The 22,043-nt window shown below is 44.3% G+C and overlaps 1 long non-coding RNA gene across 1 annotated transcript in view; it reads left to right on the top strand.

Annotated features, from left to right (window-relative positions):
• Positions 1–4,092, top strand: part of LOC311518913 — a 115,304-nt gene extending 111,212 nt beyond the window's left edge. Inside the window, exon 3 of the long non-coding RNA XR_014711139.1 lies at positions 3,977–4,092. This is a non-coding gene — a long non-coding RNA (uncharacterized lncRNA). The remainder of the gene's footprint in view (positions 1–3,976) is intronic.
• Positions 4,093–22,043: the final 17,951 nt, after the last annotated feature.

Here is a 22,043-nt window from a genome sequence, read left to right as displayed (position 1 = left end):
CTGTGACAAAAAAGAAAACAAGGATGAGAGAGAGAGCCTTGTAAACACACCTACGATAATATAAAATATAGTCATGTGTGATTTTTGTCACACCCATAGCAATTTATTCAAAGGACAAAATATTTCAGCATTTAGTGACAACCCCAAATTTGATTAATATCTCAGTCCATGTGAAGAGGAAAGAATGTCAAACGGAGTCAGATAAATCCCATTGAATTACTGTCTTTCCATTATATATACTGAAAAAAATCAGAGGAGAGAAGGTGGGTTTTTTCTAGGAAGAGGGTTAGTTATTCAATTCATTTGGAGAAATGAGAATTTCACCAGTCTAGATATGACAAAATATAATTAACATCTGTGAAGTACTAAATGAGGTTTGGAGAAAAGTATTAATATTTTAAAGTTAAATAACAACTTGGTCTGCACATCATTAAAAAGAGGTTTTACCCACTACTAATTTTATTCTTGGTTAGAAAGGTCATTGTTTGCTGAACAAAAGGGGTAAAGAGTTATTAGAAACTGCTGCATAGCTCAAATGAGAGCACACATTGGAAGGGGCCGGGTTGTGATCAAGAAGGAAGCATTGTCTAGTGCTTGTTTGTGAGCATCAAAACTTCTCCTTCAACTAGTTGTGAACCTGATGATAGACTGAGAGTATAACTGGGGTACACAGATCCCTGATAGTCACTTCATTTGCGCTTCTGAAAACCAATTTTATTTTCTTTGCGCACCCAATTTTAAGCATCATTGCTCCTAATTTTTCACTTAAAATGAATTCTCTGAAAATCTAGCCCACTTAACTTACGTGATATTTTTAAAAAAATCAGTGGCCATATGGAATAGCTCTTTTACGGACAGCAGTCAGCTGCCACAATACAAGATCTGCTCCTAATACATAGTTCTGGCCTAACTTGCTCTTTCAGTTTCACATGCTCATCTTGAGCTGGGACGGGGTTTCATTTTGTAGTGAATAGTCTTGGATGTCCGCTGTTGATGGCTAGTTCATTTGGCAGATTGTGCCTTTTTGTGTTCGTTTGTAAGGTTATGCTGAATTCCAGGATCTGACTGAAGGTCCGATTCTGCAGCAAAACTCCCACGGGATAGGGACAGCAGGATCAAACCAGGAGATTTTCATCCTGTTAGGCCCTGTCTACGCTGGCAAGTTTTCTGCACAGTAAAGCAGCTTTCTGCGCCGTAATTCCCAAGGTGTCCACACGGCCAAACCACTTAGTGCGCAGAACTGGTGCAGTTGTAGCGCTTTAAAAAAACCACCCCAGCGAGAGGCGTAGAGCTTTCTGTGCCAGGGCTACAGCGCTGCAATGCCAGTGTAGACACCATGGTCGATTACAGCGCTGCGATTGGCCTCCGGGAGCTGTCCCACAATGCCTGTTCTCGCCTCTCTGGCCATCGGTTTGAACTCTACTGCCCTGCCCTCAGGTGACCAACCGTCATCCCCACCCCGTACATTCCTTTGCGAATTTGAAAGTCCCCTTCCTGTTTGCTCAGTGACATGTGCAGTGGTCTCAGCGCATCTTTCCAGGGGGCCATGCCTGCTCCATGCACCAGGCGATCCCCCACTTGGGGCACTGCCGCGTGGCTGGACCGCATCAGCATTTGGGGAGAGGAGGCTGTGCAGTCCCAGCTGTGCCTCAGCCGTCGGAATTATGATACCTCCGGACGGATTTCATGATGCATGACAGAAAGGGGCCATGGCCAGGACACACTGCAGTTCAGGGTCAAAGTGAAGGAGCTGTGGAACGCCTACCACAGAGGTGGGCAAACTACGGCCCGCGGGTCATCCTGCCCGGCCCTTGAGCTCCTGGCCAGGGAGGCTAGTCCCCAGCCTCTCCCCTGCTGTTCCCCCTCCCCAGCAGCCATGCAGGCAGTGCGGCTGGCTCTGGCTGGGCGGCGGGGCTGCGAGCTTCTGCTGCTCTGAGCCGCATGGTAAGGGGGTTAGATAAGGGGAGGGGCAGGGGTCCCAGGGAGCCAGTTAGGGGACAGGGAGCAGGGGGTGGTTGGATGGGGTGGAGGTTCTGCAGGGAGGCGGTCAGGGGACAGGGAGCAGGGGGTGGTTCGATAGGCATAGGAGTCCCAAGGGGCCTGTCAGGGGGTGGGGGTGTGGATAGGGGTCAGGGAATGGGGAACAGGGGGGTTGGATAAAGGGTGGGATCTTGGGAGGGGGTAGTCAGGGGACAAGGAGCAGGGGGGGGTTGGATGGGTCAGGAGGTCTGAGGGGGGCAGTCAGGGGGTGGGAAGTGGGAGGGGGCGGATGGGGGTGGGGGCCAGGCTGTGTGGGAAGGCACAGCCTTCCCTATGCAGCCCTCCATACAGTTTTGCACTCCGATGTGGCCCTCAGGCCAAAAAGTTTGCCCACCCCTGGCCTACCAAAAGGTGCAGGAGGCAAACTGCCACTCCGGTGCTGTGCCCATGAGCTGCCAGTTCTACAAAGAGCTGGATGCAATACTCGGCAGCGTCTCCACCTACCCTGCAAAGGCCCCTATAAATACTTTGTTGGCTCACGTGCCAGTCGAGGGTGGACCAATCCAGGGGGAGGAAATGTTGGACGAGGATGTGCAGGGGGAGGGATACCCAGAGGCAGAGGATGACTCATAGGCCAGAGATGCATGCAGCCAGAAGTTCTTTTCTACCCTGGAGGAGCCTAGCCAGTCACAGCAGTTGGATCTTGGCAAAGTGCAAACAGGAGAGGAGGTTCTTTGGCAGAGGTGCCCCATTAAGGGTAACTTTCATAGAATATCAGGGTTGGAAGGGACCTCAGGAGGTCATCTTGTCCAACCCCATGCTCAAAGCAGGACCAATCCCCAACTAAATCATCGCAGCCAGGGGTTTGTCAAGCCTGACCTTAAAAACCTCAAAGGAAGGAGATTCCACCACCTCCCTAGGTAATGAATTCCAGTGCTTCACCACCCTCCTACTGAATGCCCCTACTTATACAGCCCAAAATGTCGTTAGCCTTCTTGGCAACAAGGGCTCACTGACTCATATCCAGCTTCTCGTTCACTGTAACCCCTAGGTCCTTTTCTGCAGAACTGCTGCCTAGCCATTCGGTCCCTAGTCTGTAGCAGTGCATGGGACTCTTCTGTCCTAAGTGCAGGACTCTGCACTTGTCCTTGTTGAACCTCATCAGATTTCTTTTGGCCCAATCCTCCAATTTGTCTAGGTCCCTCTGTATCCTATCCCTACCCTCCAGCGTATCTACCTCTCCTCCCAGTTTAGCGTCATCTGCAAACTTGCTGAGGGTGCAGTCCAAGCCATCCTCCAGATCATTAATGAAGATATTGAACAAAACCGGCCCCAGGACTGACCCTTGGGGCACTCCGCTTGATACTGGCTGCCAACTAGACATGGAGCCATTGATCACTACCCGTTGAGCCCAATGATCTAGCCAGCTTTCTATCCACCTTGTAGTCCATTCATCCAGCCCATACTTCTTTAACTTGCTGGCAAGAATACTGTGGGAGACCGTATCGAAAGCTTTGCTAAAGTCAAGGAATTACACGTCCACTGCTTTCCACTCATCCACAGAGCCACTGTGCCGTCATGGGTGGGGGACCATTGCTGCACACAGGTGAGCCACATAGGGGCCAGGACAGAAGCTGCGGGCTTGGAGAAGACCCTCCCTTGATTCCCTGCTCACCCTCAGCAGCGAGATATCGTCTATAATGATCACCTCCTGTAGAAAGTGTAGGGACAGGAATGATTATCAGGCACCCCCTACAGTGCTGGGTCTCCCCAAGAGCCACATGCACAGTGTACAGCAGAGTCCGGGAAGAGTGATTTACCCTGTCACTGTGGCAACTCACCATTTTGGGGGTCTTGTGGCTCATGTGTGCTTGCCTGGGCTCAGCCAGTTAGTGACAGGTGTGAGAGTACTAGCTGTGTTTTAAAGCACTGAATCAGTGTTGTCTGTGTTGCAAACAATACTGCTTCTGCAAAATGTTGCATTTAAACTTCACAGAGATGACCTTGGGAGCCCAGCCTCCCTCTTTGTTATCGGTGGCAGAACGGCTGCGCAGAATTAGAAAGCGGGCAAGAAGAACTAAGGAGGACTTTCTGCATGAGGTTTCTCTGCCACCGAGAAACAGGAATTGAAGAAGTGGTGGGACAGGGAGAAGAGGGACCAAAAGGAGAACACAGTGCACCAGAATGAAGCCACGGAGAGGCTCTTAAAGGTTATGGAGCGCCAAGCGGACACGCTCCGGGTGATACTAGCTCTTTAAACCGAGCAGCTCTGCGCCCGCCCTCCCCTGCAGCTGCTGTCACTAAACTCTTTCCCATGTACCCCACAGACACTGCCAATACACTCGTATCAACCTCCTGGTTCCAGTCTCTACCCACAGCATTCCACTCCTTCCTCCTCACAGTCCAGCACTGTGCACTCTCACTACCCACTGCACTCAACACCCATCCCTCTGCAGTTTGGCCCCGCTGAAGTACAGTACCCACTGCATTGTACTCCAAAGGAGAAGGTTGGATATGATCCCTGGACATACACAAATCTTTAGTTGTCCCAGGACCCCTCCTCCTCCTGCACCTTCCCTTCCCCCATCTCCCTCCCTGCTCATGTATTTTTTCATTTGATTCTCTCCTCCGATTGTTGTCTTTTAATAAAAGAATTGTGTTGGTTTGAAAGCAATCTTTATTGTATTAAGTGAAAGCAAAACAAGCACTACAAAGCAACATACAATTATGTTAAGGCCCCTTCTTGAATCACATTGCCTTACAAGCACTGCAATCCTGAGCATAGCTACAAATATTAGTGGCTTTCAGCTTCAAATTGCTGCCTCAAGGCATCCCTGATCCTCATGGCCCTGCACTGTGTCCCTCTAATAGCCCTGGTCTCTTGGTCTTCAAACTCGGCCTCCAGGCACTGAGCCTCTACAGTCCAGCCCTGAGTGAAGCATTCACTCCTCCCTTCACAAATATTGTGGAGCGTACAGCATGTGGCTATAAGCATAGAAATATTGTCATCAGCCTTGTCCAGCTTCCCTACAGGCATCGCCAGCGGCTTTTAAATGGCTAAAAGCACACTCAACAGTCATTCTGAACTAGCTCAGCCTGTTGTTTACCCACTCCTTGATGCTGTCAAGATGCCTCATGTATGGCTTCGTAAGCCACGGCATTAAGGGGTAGGCGGAGTCTCCCAGGATCACAATGGGCATTTTGATTTCCCCTATGGTGATCTTCTGGTCTGGGAAGAGAGTCCCTGCTTGCAGCTTCTTAAACAGGCCAGTGTTCCAAAAGGTGTGTGCATTATGCACCCTTCTGGACCAGCCTGCGTTAATGTCTGTGAAACGCCCACGGCGATTCACAAGCGCCTGGAGAACCCCTTGCGATTAATGTACTCTGTGGCTAGGTGGTCTGGTGCCAGAATTGGAATGTGCGTGCCATCAATCGCCCCTCCGCAGTTAGGGAAGTCCATTTGTGCAAAGCCATCTACAATGTCATGCACATTGCCCAAAGTCACGGTCTTTTGGAACATGATGGGATTAATGGCCCTGCAGATGTCCGTCATCATGAGTCCAACAGCAGACTTTCCCACTTTGAACTGGTTAGCGATTGATCGGTAGCAGTCTGGAGTAGCCAGCTTCCACAGTGCAATCGCCACGTGCTTCTTCAGCGGCAGGGCAGCTCTCATTCTCATGTCCTTGCACTGCAGGGCTGGTGCAAGCTCATCACACAGTCCCATGAATGGGGCTTTCCTCATCTGAAAGTTCTGCAGCCACTGCTCGTCATCCCAGACGTGCATCATGATGTGATCCCACCACTCTGTGCTTGTTTCCCGAGCCCAAAAGCGGCGTTCCATGGTGGTCAGCACCTCCGTAAAAGCCACAAGAAATCTCATGTCATAGCTAGTACGTGTGGCAAGATCAATGTCACACTCCTCTTGCCTTTGTAGTTTAAGGCAGTGGTCTCCAAAGTGGGGTGCGCGCACCCTAGGGAGTGCGTAAGACGATCAATAGGGGGGCACCGCAGGAGGAGCACTGCTGTGGCAAAAGGGCGGTGCGGCAGGAGGAGCACTGCTGGAGGGGGGAAAAAAAAGAAGGGTGAGCCCTGAGTCCTCCGGCCCATGGAGAAGCAGGGGCAGCCGCGCAGCCAGCGGCCAGAGAGAAGCAGCGCTTTCCCCTTCAAAGCTGGCTGGAGAGAAGCGGCACTTTGAAGGGGAAAGCGCCGCTTCACTCCGGCCGCTGGCTGCACGGCTGCCCCTGCTCCACCTGAGTCCTCCGGCCTGTGCTCTGAGGGCCGCATTCCGAAAGGGGCTTTAGAGTTGCAGGCCAGGGCTCCGGGGCCCCCTTAGGCCAGGGCCCTGAAGCCCCTGCGTTCCGGGTGCTCCTGCTTGCCAGGGGGAGGAGGGGGGAGCTCCCAGAATCGCAGCTCCCAGAATCGTGGCCATAGGGGTGGTGCTGCGCTGCGCAGAGCCACCTGCACCCCCCCTGCAACAAACAGGAGCTGCCCCAGGTAAGTGCTCTGCACCTCCTGCCTGCCCCAGCCCTGAGCCTCCTCCCGCACCCCCACCCTGAGTGCCCTCCCAAACCCTAACTCCCTCCCAGACCCTGCACCCCACCCTGAGCGCCCGATGTATCACAAAGTGTTAAACCAAGATTTTCAAAAATAATAAAGCATATTCAATCACATTGCTCTCACTAAAAATATTATTAATAATAATTTTTTTTAGTGAGAGCAAAAAGGTTTTTTGTACTGTTAATAAATAAATAAAAATTATTTTTAAAATATTGTTTATTTAATCTTTATCTCATCGTTTTTTAATTTCTGTTTTTTGTGTGTTTTATAATTTACACAATCTATTAGTACAGTAGTACATGTATATAATTTATATATAAATAGATATACATATATTAGGAGTGTATGCTCTAAAAAAATTTACTGATAGGGGTACGCGATCAAAAAAGTTTGGCTTCCTGGTTTAAGGAATAATTCCACTGCCACTTGTGACGTGTGGGTCAGAGCGAGCAGCATACTGGTCAGCAGTTCGGGATCCACTCCTGCAGCCCGAAGAGGCAGAGCGCGCAGTACACAAACCATTGACAGATGGTGCCAAATGCAGACTGAAGCACAGGGTTTGCTGGAATGCGAAGCAGTGCATCACGGGGCATTGGGACATGACCCAGAATGCCATGTGACCCCCTCTGCCTTCCCACAAGTCTTAGCAGCAGAAGAAAAAGAGGTGCTCTGTGGGATGGCTGCCCAGAGTGCACCGCTCCGAATACCGCTGCAAGTGCTGCAAGTGTGAACACGCTATTGCACAGGCAGCTGCCAGTGTGAACACACAACAGCGGTTTCCCTTCAGTGTTCTTTGACTGGTGCTGTAACGGCCAGGGCTGTAACTTTGCCAGTGTAGATGTGCCCTTAGTGTTCAGAGTCTGCAGGAGTTGCACATGCAGAGTGCTTATTGGAGTGCATGTTAATTTGAACTTGAATTAACACATTGTATTAGGCCAGATTTTGAGAAGCACTGTCAGCACCTGCATCTCTCCCACCCTTTGAGTGCCCCTGGAATTTCATCCCGTCTGTCATTCTTTCTATGAGATGTTGATGCATCTTTCTGAAGAACCAGGTGAAAATTACGTAAAAGGATCTTTAGTTAAAACTTTTTAAAAGGGAAAGAGGACCAAAATACCAATATAAATTAATACCAGCCAACACTATGAGAGAGCTGCTAATTTACAGCATTTATAACTCTTCGGGTGAAATCTTGTCCCTCTTAAGTCAATTTGAATTTTGCCATTAATTTCAGAGGGGACATTATTTCACCCCTAACCTAGCTCTTACTCCTACACTGAGGCCTCTACCTGCTCCAGTATTACCTCTAGCAGTGTTTGAACACTACCAAGAAGACATGTTCCTCCCCTGTTCTGCTCAGTCTTCTTTATACAGCAGGAGGATATGATCCATCAAAGCCTTTCCAAAGAAATGCAATTTTCCTTTTAATGAAATAATATAATTTAATCATGTGTGAATCAACCAGACTAGGTATTCTTTTGTAAAATCACATTCTCTAATTTAAATAATCATAACAATAGCAGATACAACAAAATGGCAACTTAGTTACTAAACTACATTTCCCACAAGACAATAGAACTAAGGTCAAAGTTCAGACTATATCCTCATTGGTATAAGAAAGCCCAGCTTCTCAATACCTTTCTGATAGGCATCCGTAAACTGTAAGGAGGACACTGAGGTAAGTAACAGTTTTGTGTTTTTGCATAAACAAATATACTATTTAAAACAACCGCTTAGTGAAAAGCCTTATTATTTGATTGGTATAAATCCAATAGGGTCCTGATGCTTTATGTGGGTTCTTAGGCACTATTACAATAGAAATAATAAATAATTAGGGCTGTCGATTAATCACAGTTAACTCACCTGTTAACTCAAAAAAATTGATCATGATTAAAAAAATTCATCACAATTAATTGCACTTTTAAATGCATTGTTAATGAATGGTTAAAATCCATTGCTGATGTAATAACCTGGTATATGGATTTGTGTACAGGCCCAAAGTCCAGAATTTGGTCAAGAGTTCAGAGGCCTAGCAAATAGTGATTAGCTAAGATAAAGCAGAATAACCAAAGATAACCTTGCTTTTGCTAAGCTATGCCTGGTCATCAAAACGCCAGATGTTGGGGGCAATAATTGTGTCTTATTCAAAGTTGCAAATAGAACAAAGAAGCCCTTTTCATGTTGTGTTAGTTTCTTTTGTAGGGAGATGTTCTTCTCACACATCCAACCCTGAGTTTATGAAAGGTTTAAGCATGTCAGTATAAGATATGGCCACCTCCCACCTCCCTTTCCCAGGGACCAATGCCTGCCTTAAAACACAAATGAACAACTTGAAAGACGATCTTTATTGCCATATACTTTCACTGTTCATAGAATCATAGAATATCAGGGTTGGAAGGGACCTCAGGAGGTCATCTAGTCCAACCCCCTGCTCAAAGCAGGACCAATCCCCAACTAAATCATCCCAGCCAGGGCTTTGTCAAGCCTGACCTTAAAAACTTCCAAGGAAGGAGATTCCACCACCTCCCTAGGTAACACATTCCAGTGTTTCACCACCCTCCTAGTGAAAAAGTTTTTCCTAATATCCAACCTAAATCTCCCCCACTGCAACTTGAGACCATTACTCTTTGTTCTGTCATCTGCTACCACTGAGAACAGTCTAGATCCATCCTGTTTGGAACCCCCTTTCAGGTAGTTGAAAGCAACTATCAAATCCCCCCTCATTCTTCTCTTCTTTGCTTTTACCCCTAGATATGTATCTGTTGGACAATCAAAGGAGCTACTTCATTCCTGTGAACCTCAAATCAGAATTCAACATATATATTTTATACTAATACATTTATTAAAGTACTAATTAAATGTTAATTTGTCAACTTGAGACCATAGGTAGAGACATTATGTAACCTTTGACCATTGGCTACTGTGCTATCATGTCTTGCAGCTAAGCCTATCCGGGGGTATGGGACTGCCTACCCTGTCACTTTCCCCCACCCATGGAAAATCCATATATTCCATTGTAATCAATTGATTGACAGTGTCTCTGAGCTTAATAAGCAAGGTGACACTCCATCAGCGCTGTACGTAATAAATTTCTGTGCTTGACCTGTACACGGTGTGGATTTATGTCCTTCCGTTAAACAATAGAATATCACTTAAAATTTAGTAAATATTTTTCATTTACATTTTCAAATATATTGATTTCAGTTACAACACAGAATACAAAGTGTACAATGCTCACTTTATATTTATTTGCACTGTAAAAATGATAAAAGAAATAGCATTTTTCAATTCACCTTATACAAGTACTGGTAGTGCAATCTCTTTATCATGAAAGTGCAACTTACAAATGTAGATTTTTGTTTGTTTGTTACATAATTGCATTCAAAACAAAACAGTGTAAAACTTTAAAGCCTACAAGTCCACTCAGTCCTACTTCTTGTTCAGCCAATCACTCAGACAAACAAGTTTGTTTACATTTATGAGAGATAATGCTGCCTGCTTATTGTTTACAATGTCACCTGATAGTGAGAACAGGTGTTCGCATGGCACTTTTGTAGCCGGCATTGCAAGGTATTTCTATGCCAGATATGCTAAACGTTTGTATGCCCCTTCATGCTTTGACCGCCATTCTAGAGGACATACTTCCATGCTGATGATACTCATTAATAAAAAAAGCATTAATTAAATTTGTGACTGAATTCCTTGGGGGAGAATTGCATGTCCCCTGCTCTGTTTTACCTGCATTCTACTGTATATTTCATGATGACCTAGCACATGTTGTTCATTTTAAGAGCACTTTGACTGCAGATTTGACAAAACACAAAGAAGGTACCAATGTGAGATTTCTTAAGATAGATACAGCACTCAACCCAAGGTTTAAGAATCTGAAGTGCCTTCCAAAATCTGAGAGGGAGGAGGTGTGGAACGTGCTTTCAGAAGAGTTAAAAGAGCAACACTCCGATGCGGAAGCTATAGAACCCGAACCACCAAAAAAGAAAATCAATCTTCTGCTGGTGGCATCCGACTCAGATAATGAAAATGAATGTGCATCAGTCCTCACCACGTTGGATCATTATTGAGCAGAACCTGTCTTTGGCATGGACGCTTGGAATGGTGGTTGAAGCATGAAGGGACATATGAATCTTTAGTGCATCTGGCACAGAAATATCTTGTGACACCAGCTACAACAGTGCCGTGTGAATGCCTGTTCTTACTTTTAGGTGACATTGTAAACAAGAAGCAAGCAGCATTATCTTCTGCAAATATAAACAAACATGTTTGAGCGATTGGCTGATCAAGAAGTAGAACTGAGTGGACTTGTAGGCTCTAAAATTGTACATTGTTTTATTTTTGAATACAATTATTTTCTGTACATAATTCTAGATTTGTAAGTTCAATTTTCATGATAAAGAGATTGCACTACAGTACTTGTATTAAGTGAATTAAAAATACTACTTTGTTTTTTACAGTGCAAATATTTATCATAAAAATAATAATAATATAAAGTGAGCACTGTACACTTTGTATTATATGTTGTAACTGAAATTAATTTATTTGAAAATGTAGAAAATATCCAAAACTATTTAAATAAATGGTATTCTATTATTGTTTAACAGGGCGATTAATCGTGTGATTAATCACGATTAATTTTTTTAATAGATTGACAGCCCTATAAATAATGCAAAGCCTTTTAATAGTCCTCTCCCCAAATGTACTCTTTGAAATAGGATAAGGCTTGTATTTTTCAAAAATAATTTCCGGGACAGACACACACAGATAAAAAGGCAAACAAACAATAACCCATTCATACTCATTTATTCACATACATCCCTACATGTACATGTATTGTCAATAACCTGCATTTCCTGTTATGTATTTTCTGCAGCCTCTTCCGGGCAATTATTAAACACAATTGTCAGCTGGTGTAAGCTGGAGTAACTCTGTTGAAGTCAGTGGTGCTATGTTGATTTCATATCCGCTGAGGATCTGCCCTGATATTTAAAGCCAGGCTTCAGATAGCAAAGAAATATTTAATTAGCTACTTAGGTTCAGAGGTTTTCAGAGGGATGGGGGAGATTTCATACTTACTTCCCATCTCCATTTATAATATGTTTTTGTGGGTTGCTGGCACTATGTGACCCCAGATTCAGAGGTCTGTTTAGTTGTGCTTAGGTTGACCACTTGTGCTTTGGGATCTAGGGGTGGAACAGGCATGTGAGAGCATCTTCCTGTACTGAAGATATGTACATGCACTTGCAACACCTTATAAGGAAAGATGAGGAAATTATTTCACTTAGTGTGATGGAGACCACTCTCAATACCATAAAGTACTGTGCTGCCCACTAAGAAACCACAAAATGTCTTGCAGAGCAGTTGAACTTATAGTGTTCCTACTCATTGGTGGAAGCAGAGCTTGTGCTCTTTGAGGCAATATCAGATTGACATGAGTCGTTTCAAGATAATACAATATGATGATATCTCTTGTTTTCAAGACATATACCCAGTGCTTATCAGAAAACAGCTAGTATTTGGTGTTTGACAAGTCGGGCTAAGCAAGAATTGGTCTCAGTCCAATATGGAACTAACTTTCTTTAGTTGTATCTTTACTGCCTGCCTGTTCCTTAAGACTGGTTTATTTCTATTCAATTACAGATTTGGAGATGGATTTCTATATTCGGCTGTGCATTCCTTTCCAGCACATGTTCTCTGTTGATACTGCACAGTATTACTCTGGTTGATTCGTGTGTTAAATGACCTGTTAGGAGCAAATAATACTTTAATACTTAGAAGGAGCAAGCATTTTGGATTCCTATATGTGGCATATATGCAAGAATTACTGACATTGATGAGGTACCAAGGGGCATTTGCCAAGTACAAAAGTCAGCACATGACCACTGCCTACAAAGGAGCATGGTTGTAGGATTTTCCTTGCCCTGATCACAGAATCATAGAGATTAGAATTGGAAGAGACCTCAGAAGGTGATCTAGTCCAACCCCCTGCTCAAAGCAGGGCCAACCCCAACTAAATCATCCCAGTCAGGGCTTTCTCAAGCCAGGCCTTAAAAACCTCTAAGGATGGAGATTCCACCACCTCCCTAGATAACCCATTCCAGTGCTTCACCACCCTCCTATTGAAATAGTTTTTGCTAATATCCAACTTAGACTTCTCCCACTGCCACTTGAGACCATTGCTCCTTGTTCTGTCATCTGCCACCACTGAAAACAGCCTAGCTCCATCCTCTTTGGAACCCCCCTTCAGGTAGTTGAAGGCTGCTATCAAATCCCCCCTCACTCTTCTCTTCTTCAGACTAAATAAGCCCAGTTCCCTCAGCCTTTCCCCATAAGTCATGTGCCTCAGCCCCCTAATCATTTTTGTTGCCCTCCGCTGGACTCTCTCCAGTTTGTCCTCATCCTTTCTGTAGTGTGGGGCCCAAAATTGGACGCAGTACTCCAGATGCCAAATAGAGGGGAATAATCACTTCCCTCGATCTGCTGGCAGTGCTCATACTAATGCAGCCCAATATGCCATTGGCCTTCTTGGCAACAAGGGCACACTGTTGACTCTCATCCAGCTTCTTGTCCACTGTAATCCCCAGGTCCTTTTCTGCAGACCACTTAGCCAGTCGATCCCCAGCCTGTAACAGTGAATGGGATTCTTCCATCCTAAGTGCAGGACTCTTCACTTGTCCTTGTTGAACCTCATCAGATTTCTTTTAGCCCAATTCTCCAATTTGTCTAGATTACTCTGGACCAGTGGTGGGCAACCTGCGGCCCATCAGGGTAATCTGATTGCGGGCTGAAAGACATTTTGCTGATGTTGACTGTCTGCAGCTCGCAGTGGCCATGAATTTTCAAAGATAATGGCTAATAGCTCTGCAATCACATCAGCCAACTCCCTCAGCACTGCATCCAGCCCCATGGACTTGTGCATGTCCCGCTTTTCTAAATAGTCCTGAACCTGTTCTTTCACCACTGAGGGCTGCTCACCTCCTCCCCATACTGTGCTGCCCAGTGCAGCAGATGAGGAGATGACCTTGTCTGTAATGACGGAGGCAAAAAAAGCATTCATTACTTCAGCTTTTTCCACATCATCTGGCAGTAGGTTGCCTCCCCCACTCAGTAAGAGTCCCACACTTTCCCTGACCACCTTCTTGTTGCTAACATACCTGTAGAAACCCTTCTTGTTACCCTTCACATCCCTTGCTAGCTGCAACTCCAATTGTGCTTGGCCTTCCTGATTACACCCCTGTATGCTTGAGCAATATTTTTATACTGATCCTAAAGAGAATAACAGATAAGACACCCCCAAAACAAATGGGATTTAGAAAGTGAGAGAATTAAACCACGTATCACAGATAAAGAAAATGCAACAGGAAAGAAGGAATTGCATTTTCCCACTTTTACATTCTGCCCTGCATTAAATCTATCTTGCTGTTATAAAAACATTTTTTTCTTAGACCTTTTTACTGGGGATATTGACATTTCTATTTGGTCTTTTTATTCACTTGAAGTGGAAGTAAATTGGACATTCAGAACACTAGTTCACCAGTCCATCTGTGAAGGGGGGAACTGTGTCCCGCGCTAGATGCCATCTGTCAAACACAGCTTTTAGCAATGCAGTCCCAATGTCTGATTTCTCTCTGGGATGTGGTGCATATGACTTCTGTTCGTGTGCCATCATCTTTTATTCTTATTTCTACACCTCTACAAACACTTCACCTCCTGAGTAACTTGACTCATGTAGGTAGTGTCACTGAAGCCAAAATTCCTTCTTTCCTACTTGTGTGAGTGAAGTGATGTGTGTGCTTGAGTGTTTTTGTAGGATCAAGGCCTACCTATTTACAAACTGCCAATTTAAAAATGAAGACTAAAACTGTAAAATCCTCTTAGCTAAAACACTGGAGATGAGAGTTTTTCTGCTATACTATTAAGATTGCTGAAGCTTGTTCTTTATTAGTACGTGTCAGAGGGTCAGAGTCCTTTAAAGGGAGATGAGTCTTAGTCTCACCTGTGACACAGCCAAGTTGTCTCTCCAGGTGGGGACATTGGAAATCATGTTACTAGTGGGTGACGGGATCACCTAGTTAGGTCTCTGGGGTAGATAAGGAAGAGGCCTGGGGAGAGACTTGAGGGAGGTAGGCCTGGGAATGGGATGAGAAGACTGCAGGGAGCTAGAAAGCTCTTGCAAGGGACCCTGAGACCCCAGGGGAGAAAAGACTCTAGGTAGGTAGTGCTGGGAGTGACCTTCCAAGGCAAGGAGGGGTCCTGGGAATGGCTTGATGAAGTGGGGAAGAACAAATAAATGAATCTTAATATATGCATTTTTTATTTGGACTTTGAGGACTCAAGTTTGGAACTATTTATGATCATAAACCAGCCCAAGTAAGGGTTTTTTTGGTAATGGGATAGCCAAAGGGACCTGAGGAGAGGGAAGCAGAAGCAGGAATGCTGAAGGGCTATCCCCAGCCATGAGAGGGTGCTCTGGAGGCAGCCACCCTGTAACGATCCATAATTATCTCTTCAAAATTACTCCTACTACTACTACTTAGGAAACTGAAGGGACAGGCTAATATAATGGCCCATTTTTGAGGTGACCAAACTATTTTTCTGTTAACTGTATGTGGCAGATAGAAAAGTTGAAACATGAATGCATCCGATGAAGTGAGCTGTAGCTCATGAAAGCTTATGCTCAAATAAATTGGTTAGTCTCTAAGATGCCACAAGTACTCCTTTTCTTTTTGTGGATACAGACTAACACGGCTGCTACTCTGAAAAATAAAACATTTATGGCTCTCTCAGAAGAATCATCACTGTTATTCTCTGTTTGCCAATGCTGGAGAAATCCTTTCTTCAGGTATTATTCACTCCTTCGCCAGAACACAAGTTCTGTGCAGTGTGAACAGGTTCCCAAGTTATATGGAAGGAACCCCAAAACCATGAGGTACAGTTCACTAAAGGCTTTCTCCTTCAGTGGCTTCCCAGTGCAGTCCAATCAGTGTGCAGCCCCTCGTTTATTTTGATGTTACACTGAATTGATTTTACACAGCTTCCAAAATTCCAGTTAGGTACAGATGTGTAGAATGAAAAGGCTGAGAAGTACATGTAGAAGCTCTCAGGGGAAAGCTGGAATTTTGGTAGTCTGGGGACAGTTAAGGATTTTGCCACCCAATGGGAGGGTGGTTTCATTTTTGACGCAAGGAGACAGGTAAAGGACTCAGCACTGAGGAGGGAAATGCATCTCCTATCTCCTCCTCCATTTTTGGACAGAGTTAGAGGTGATGCCATGTCAAAATGTGCCCTGCATGAAAATAGGCCATTTTTTGCTACTCAGGATATACACATTTCTCTGACCATCTCTAGCAAACATGTGCAAGGCATATGCAGATGTGCCTTGGAGAACTGAGGTTTCAGTGAGGCCACCTGTCTTCTTCCCTCTGTTTCATTTTGAGTGTTTCATTTTCCCAAGTACACTGAATCAGTCCAGGGATTCTACATTTAATACATGAGATTGAAGATATGGGTGAAATTCTCAGGAATCCCCTTGCATCCAAACCTCAGGATTTCTTGTCCATGCCATGGAAACCAAACTTTACCTGGACATTGGTTATTTGACATAGATGGTGGGGGGGACAAAGGGGTAGGAGGACAGGAGAAGAAATGTTGGACAAGGAGATCAACAGGTGTATAGGAAAATGTGCCCAAAAGAGCTGTTCAATAAATTCTGAATTTTGAAACTTTTTGACAAAAAATAGAAGTTTTTACTGAAAAACGTTCCCCTCTCTTCTACCAGGTCTAGTGCCTTCCCCTTCAGTTTTATCCCCAGTCCCAAGAAGGTCACATTTGACAGATATGTGTTTAATCTACCCCATACCAATATCTACCAGTACATCCAACAGTGATGCACAAGTACATTAAATGGGTGTTTTTTCCTAAAATTATTAGCTGTGACATACCTAACAATGTTGACACCTAAACCTAGTGAGGATACTTTAATTCTTTGTGATGAATAGTTCACACTTCACTTATAAGTAGGGTTATGGGTTGTCTTCAGACTCAGGCAATCACTTGTGGTTGTGGTTGTGATCTGTTCACATTTTGAAAGTTTTGCTGTATCATAAGGCCTAGAGATTTTTTTTTTCCAAATGAAAGATTTGATTCTGGAGCACATTTTCACTCTGGTAGATTACATTCTTCTCATTTTTCTTGCTTTTACACTTTACTCCCAAATTTGAAACAATAAATGTCCCTAACAGTTGCTTCCAACAACTTAGGTTGTCTCTGCATCCTCAGTTTTGTAGAAGTTTTTTGGCATCCATACTCTTCATAACTAATCAGCGTTCATGTTGTGCTCACTGTCCGTACCTGGCCCAAGCCAGGGAAGCTAATGATCCAACCAACAGACCAAATTTGGTGATAAACCCTGGTCATGTGCCACCTGTGGTGTGTTGCGCATACACTAAGCAGATTCCAACCAGTAGCAACAGCCTCCCTGAGAATTTGCTTTTCTTCACTGGGAGGTGTTGGCCTGGAGAATGATCCCTTTGTTGTACTCTGTAAATTATATCCAGAGTTAATTTATAAATTACAATTAAAGAATAGAAATAGTTACAGGAGAGATGTAGAGGTTGGAGGGTCATGAGGAAGATGAACCATCACTAGATATTGCCAGCAATACTTTCTAATTTCCCTTTCATGTCAGTGAAAAATGATATTTTCTGTATAGAAAATAAGAAGAAAGTTAAATCATGTTGAATGGAAAATAAAGACCTGTTTAATTAGCTTTCCTCATTGTTAGTGATTATGGGAAATAAAAGGTGGTAGGAGTAAAAGAGATGAAAATTCTTTAAACACGAGTGAGGAGCTGTGATAAAACCCAACTTTGAGGTACACATTTTAAAGGGTCCTTTAATTAGCTTTTCTGGAAAGTTCACTGGTGATGAGCTGGATTAATGATCCCCATATGCTAGAAAACTTCTAGTCATTAGCCCGCATAGTGGTTGAACATACTAATGCATTTGCCTTTTAAACATTTCAAAAACGGCTGCTACTGGTGAGGGCAGTGCTTTGTTTCACTAAATCACATGTAGAATTTTCAGGACTGAATCATTTTCCTAGTCATACTGTGACCCTCAATTCCCAGGGGGGGAGAGGCTGATCACATTTTAAATGGGAAGGGCAAAGGATATGAGGGGGAGAAGAGTTGTTTTTCTGTCTTTTTCCCCTGTCAGCCCTGATCCACAGAAATGTGCAGGTATCTGGAGAAATTCGATAGAACAAATGTGATGACAAGTTGCCAGTTATCAATAAATTATTGCCATAATTACACTTTCACTAATGATTTAGTTATTACAGTTCTTTATCTTTTCAAATAGCTGTATATCTGTTTTCTAATTTAATTTTCAAATTTCCCTTGTGAAATAGTTAGATAAGTAGCATCCCCATTTAACAGACAGGAAAACTGAGGTTCAGAGGTGGCGACTTGCTTGAGGACCACGTGGCAAGATGGGGGCAGAGATCAATTCACAACAGAAGAGTTTGTGCTGCCAAGCCATAGTCTCAGTCTACCAGAGACTAGTATGCTGCCCAGTGGTGAAAGTAACTTAAAGGACTTACTGGTACTCCAGAGCCCTGAGCAGGGGGCGTGGCCTCAACCGGAAGAGGCGTGGCCTCAACCGGAAGAGGCCGGGCCTTTAAATACCTGGGCTGTTTAAATCAAGATTTAAAGGTCCTAGGGCTCCGGCTGCAGCTGGAAGCCCCGGGGCCTTTAAAATCACCCCCGGAGCTCCCAGCTGCAGAGGCGGCTGGGAGCTCAGGGGCGATTTAAAGTGCCCCGGACTCAGGCCGCCGCTACCACAGCAGAGCCCCTGGCCCTTTAAATCACTGCCCGAGCCCTGCTGCCGCTGCCCCAGGGGCTCCGGTAGCAGGGCTTGGGCAGTGCTTTAGGGAAGCCGGTCCAGTCTGGCACGCCGGACCGGACCTGCTTACTTTCACCTCTGATGCTGCCTCTCAAAGGCTTTGCTCTAATAGGTTGGAATTTTCAGAAATGGCTCAGGGAGTTAGACACCCACCTCCCATTTGAAGTTCAGTCGAACTAGGGTGCTGGACTCCCTTAGGCTGCATTGAAAATCCCAGACACACAGTGATCCAAAGATTTCAAAGCACAATATGGACACTAATGAGTTAAGACTCACTGCATCCCTTTCCTAAAGGTCAGTGTTATCTCCATTTTACCCATGGAGAAACTGTGACACTAAGAGGCTAAGTAAAGTAGCTTGCCCAGGATCACCAGCTATGTCCGTGGCAAAGACACAAATGGAACCCATATGCTCATTTCAATGATTGTACAGTGGCTGATGTTCCTCTCCCTACCATATGTATCAGTCTTTCAGAAATTAAAGGAGAAGGGTGAATAGCATCTGAAGGCTGTTGGGCAGGATTGAGACTTTTTTTTTTGTTTCTGGAAAATTTCAGACTTTCAGAAAGGATCTGATTGGGCTTCCTTGCAGATCCCCAACCCCCCCCCCCCGATGTAAATAGTTTGCAAAAGACAATAACATTTTGAATCTATTAAATACTATATCATTTTTCCTTCCCCCTTTCCCTTTTCTCCTCCTACTCTACTTTTTTCCTTATTTTAATCTCCATTTTGATTCTTTTTCAGTGGTCACACTATCCCTCAAGTTAGTTTTTTTTTATTCTTTCAAAAATATTTTAGGCTGTTATGTACTGTGGTAGTGCTAGGCGCTGTACAAACACTTTTGAGAATCTGGATTATTCTTCTTATTTTAAGGCAGTGGAATTAAGAGACAGTTTCTTGGGACTTCCATAGCTTTATTTGGATTTCCACAGGATGGAAGATGAACTTAGTTTTAACTGAATTGGGGGTAGGGGATACAGTTTCTTAATAGAAGGACCGAAGTATGCTTTAGATCAGCACTTCTGATCTCCAAAATTTGAAATTTATGTATTAATGAATGTGACAACAGCTTCCCTATTCACTGCTAAACAGGTTTCATTCAGCCAACCTTTAGAAAGTGCTGATGTCTAGAACTGCATGTCTTCTATGTTTGTAATGGTGGACACCAAAAAAAAAAAAGGAGTCTAATATGGCCCAAAGTGAGCTGATTTAGCAAATAGTTTACATTCTTCTGCTGCTGCTGCCTGAAACAGGCAGATATGGAGACAATTTATTCAGCATAAATTATTGCCAGCCTTAGCTAAAATAACTTACACTGTTGAGCTTCCTCAGATGTGTAGCCAATAGGGAACTGTCTGACTACATCTGTTGTTGCACATCTTTCAGATATTTCAAATACAAAATCCAGCATTGGGGATATCATGTGATTTGTGACACTCCCTGGAGACCTTTAGTCCATAAACCAATCCATCCATGTACGTAGCTTTTTCATCTGTGACAGATACAATATTGATAGTATTCTTCATTGTAATATTTAATGACAATCTTCATTTAATAATTAATCGCAGAATAATTTAATACAAGTTACACTCATACTGGAGGTTGAAAAATATTCTTCATTTTACTTAACTGTTTCAGGACTCTGAGGGAAGAAAACAACAGAAATTGCTTATGCAAAACAGATGTAATACATATTGGTCAAGTCAGTCTTGTTGTTGGGCTACAAAGTATACGGGGATGTTGCAAGCTATGAACTTAATACACAAATTTGGTGTAATCGGCTTTATATTCTGGTGCCTCATGTATATTTATCACATCTCCCCTTCTCTTTTCTTTCTCACTCCTCCCTGATTCATCGATCCTCTTCCCTGGCCCACCGCTCAAAGCATTTCTTCAAAAGCACAGGCGCAGCCTACCCCTTTGCCCCAGCTGGGCCTCATGTTGGCTCCAGGGGCTTCCCCAGTGCCCCTCCTTGTCCAGCTGCAAGGCTTTCCCTGATGGTAGGCACCTCATGTCCTTCTTGCAGCTCCTCTTGTTGTGCTGCTTTCCCAAGCCCCAGAGAGTGTCCAGGGGCTCTTCTTCACTCCTTTCTTTGCTTGAAGGGGGCCCTATGAGCTCTGGGATCTTTAACCCTTCCTGGGATAAGGAGCTGGGTAACATCTGTTCCTCAGAGAAGCTTGGAGAGAGGATTGCTGGAATTGGCTTGGAGAAGGAGACTCTGACCAGATGCCAGAAAAGGCTACATTTTAGCAAAGCAGGAGTTCCCTAGCTGAGGCCTGATCAGCCAGGGATGAAGACGGAAAAATCCTAGCTCAGTAGAAGTGGAACATGTAGGAGCCACGGGTCATCACTTCCCCTTCCCATAGACCCAGAATCCTGAAGGATATAATAGGGACAACTGCAGATACTAAGTCACTGACTTTGCTATGGAAACTGAGAAGGAACGTGTAGAGCTTCCTCCGGAGGTCTGACTAGGTAAGTGGCAGCTGCTCTCACCTCCTGACAGCTGCAACTTGCTTACATTCAGATCAGATATAAAATTTTCTTAGCAACCATAAATGTAAATAACCTCGGGCATGATTCTGCATTGCCCTGCACCTGGTGTAGCATTTACACCAGTGTAAAATGGATGTAAAATGCTACCTACCAAATCAGAGTGGTAGCATTGCAGACGGCATCCCCTTCAATGGAGCTATTCCCACTGCATGCTGACGTAAAGGAATGGAGAATTAGGCTCCTATATTTTCAGGATTCACTGGCAAAGCAGACCTCTGGAGCAGTGTCAAGCCAGCTGTTAAAAAATGACCCTCGTGTGTCCACACTGTGCTCCACCAAATTAAAGAGATGATCTCAAAATCAGCAGCAGCAGACCAATGACTTTTGAGGAGCCTGCTAGACAATGAGCTTTCTGGTGTCCCCTAAGAGTGGCGAATGAGCAGCTACTGCAGGCTGTGGGAATCACATATGTAATGTAATACAATAGACATTGAAAAGGTGAGAATTTTGTCTTACAATATTTTTGTAACCAAATAATATCAGTTGCTGGGGGCGAAATGCAAAAGAATTAGAAGTTAGTGTAGGTCTTTATCTGAACTATTCGAGCCTCTAAGGTTTATGCAAAAAGAATGAAACACATTGGTCAAGTCTATATTGGGCTGGGAAATCTCAGGAGACAGGCTTTCTCGCAGGATTTCCATTACTTTACACCACAGTGGAAATAAAGTGAGAACAGCTTTAATTGAGTGTTTTGTCACTTCTGCTTATAGCCCCAACCAGAGCATGTGGCATGTGGGGAAAAATAAACACCAGGAGGAAAGTGTGTGTGTGTGTGCTCTGTGTGTGTGTGTTTTTCTATTCTTATAGACCGAAGGCAAGATTTTCAGCTGATATAAATTGGCATAGCTTCACTGAATGCAGTAGATCTACTCTGATTTATACAGGCCAGATCTTCATCTGGTAATGTTGAATAGGAATTCAGGAATCAAGTTGTTCAGAAAAGACAGTCAGCACTTATTAACTGCACAAGCATTCAAATAATTAGACTCTGTTTAGTCTTCTGGAGCGATTTAGTTCACAGTGAATATGC

The sequence above is a fragment of the Lepidochelys olivacea genome (genome assembly GCF_965140295.1).
Source record: "Lepidochelys olivacea isolate rLepOli2 genome assembly, chromosome: 3".
NCBI lineage: Eukaryota > Metazoa > Chordata > Testudines > Cheloniidae > Lepidochelys > Lepidochelys olivacea.
The sequence above is the reverse complement of the archived record's forward strand: the minus strand, read 5'-3'. Positions and strand labels throughout refer to the sequence as shown.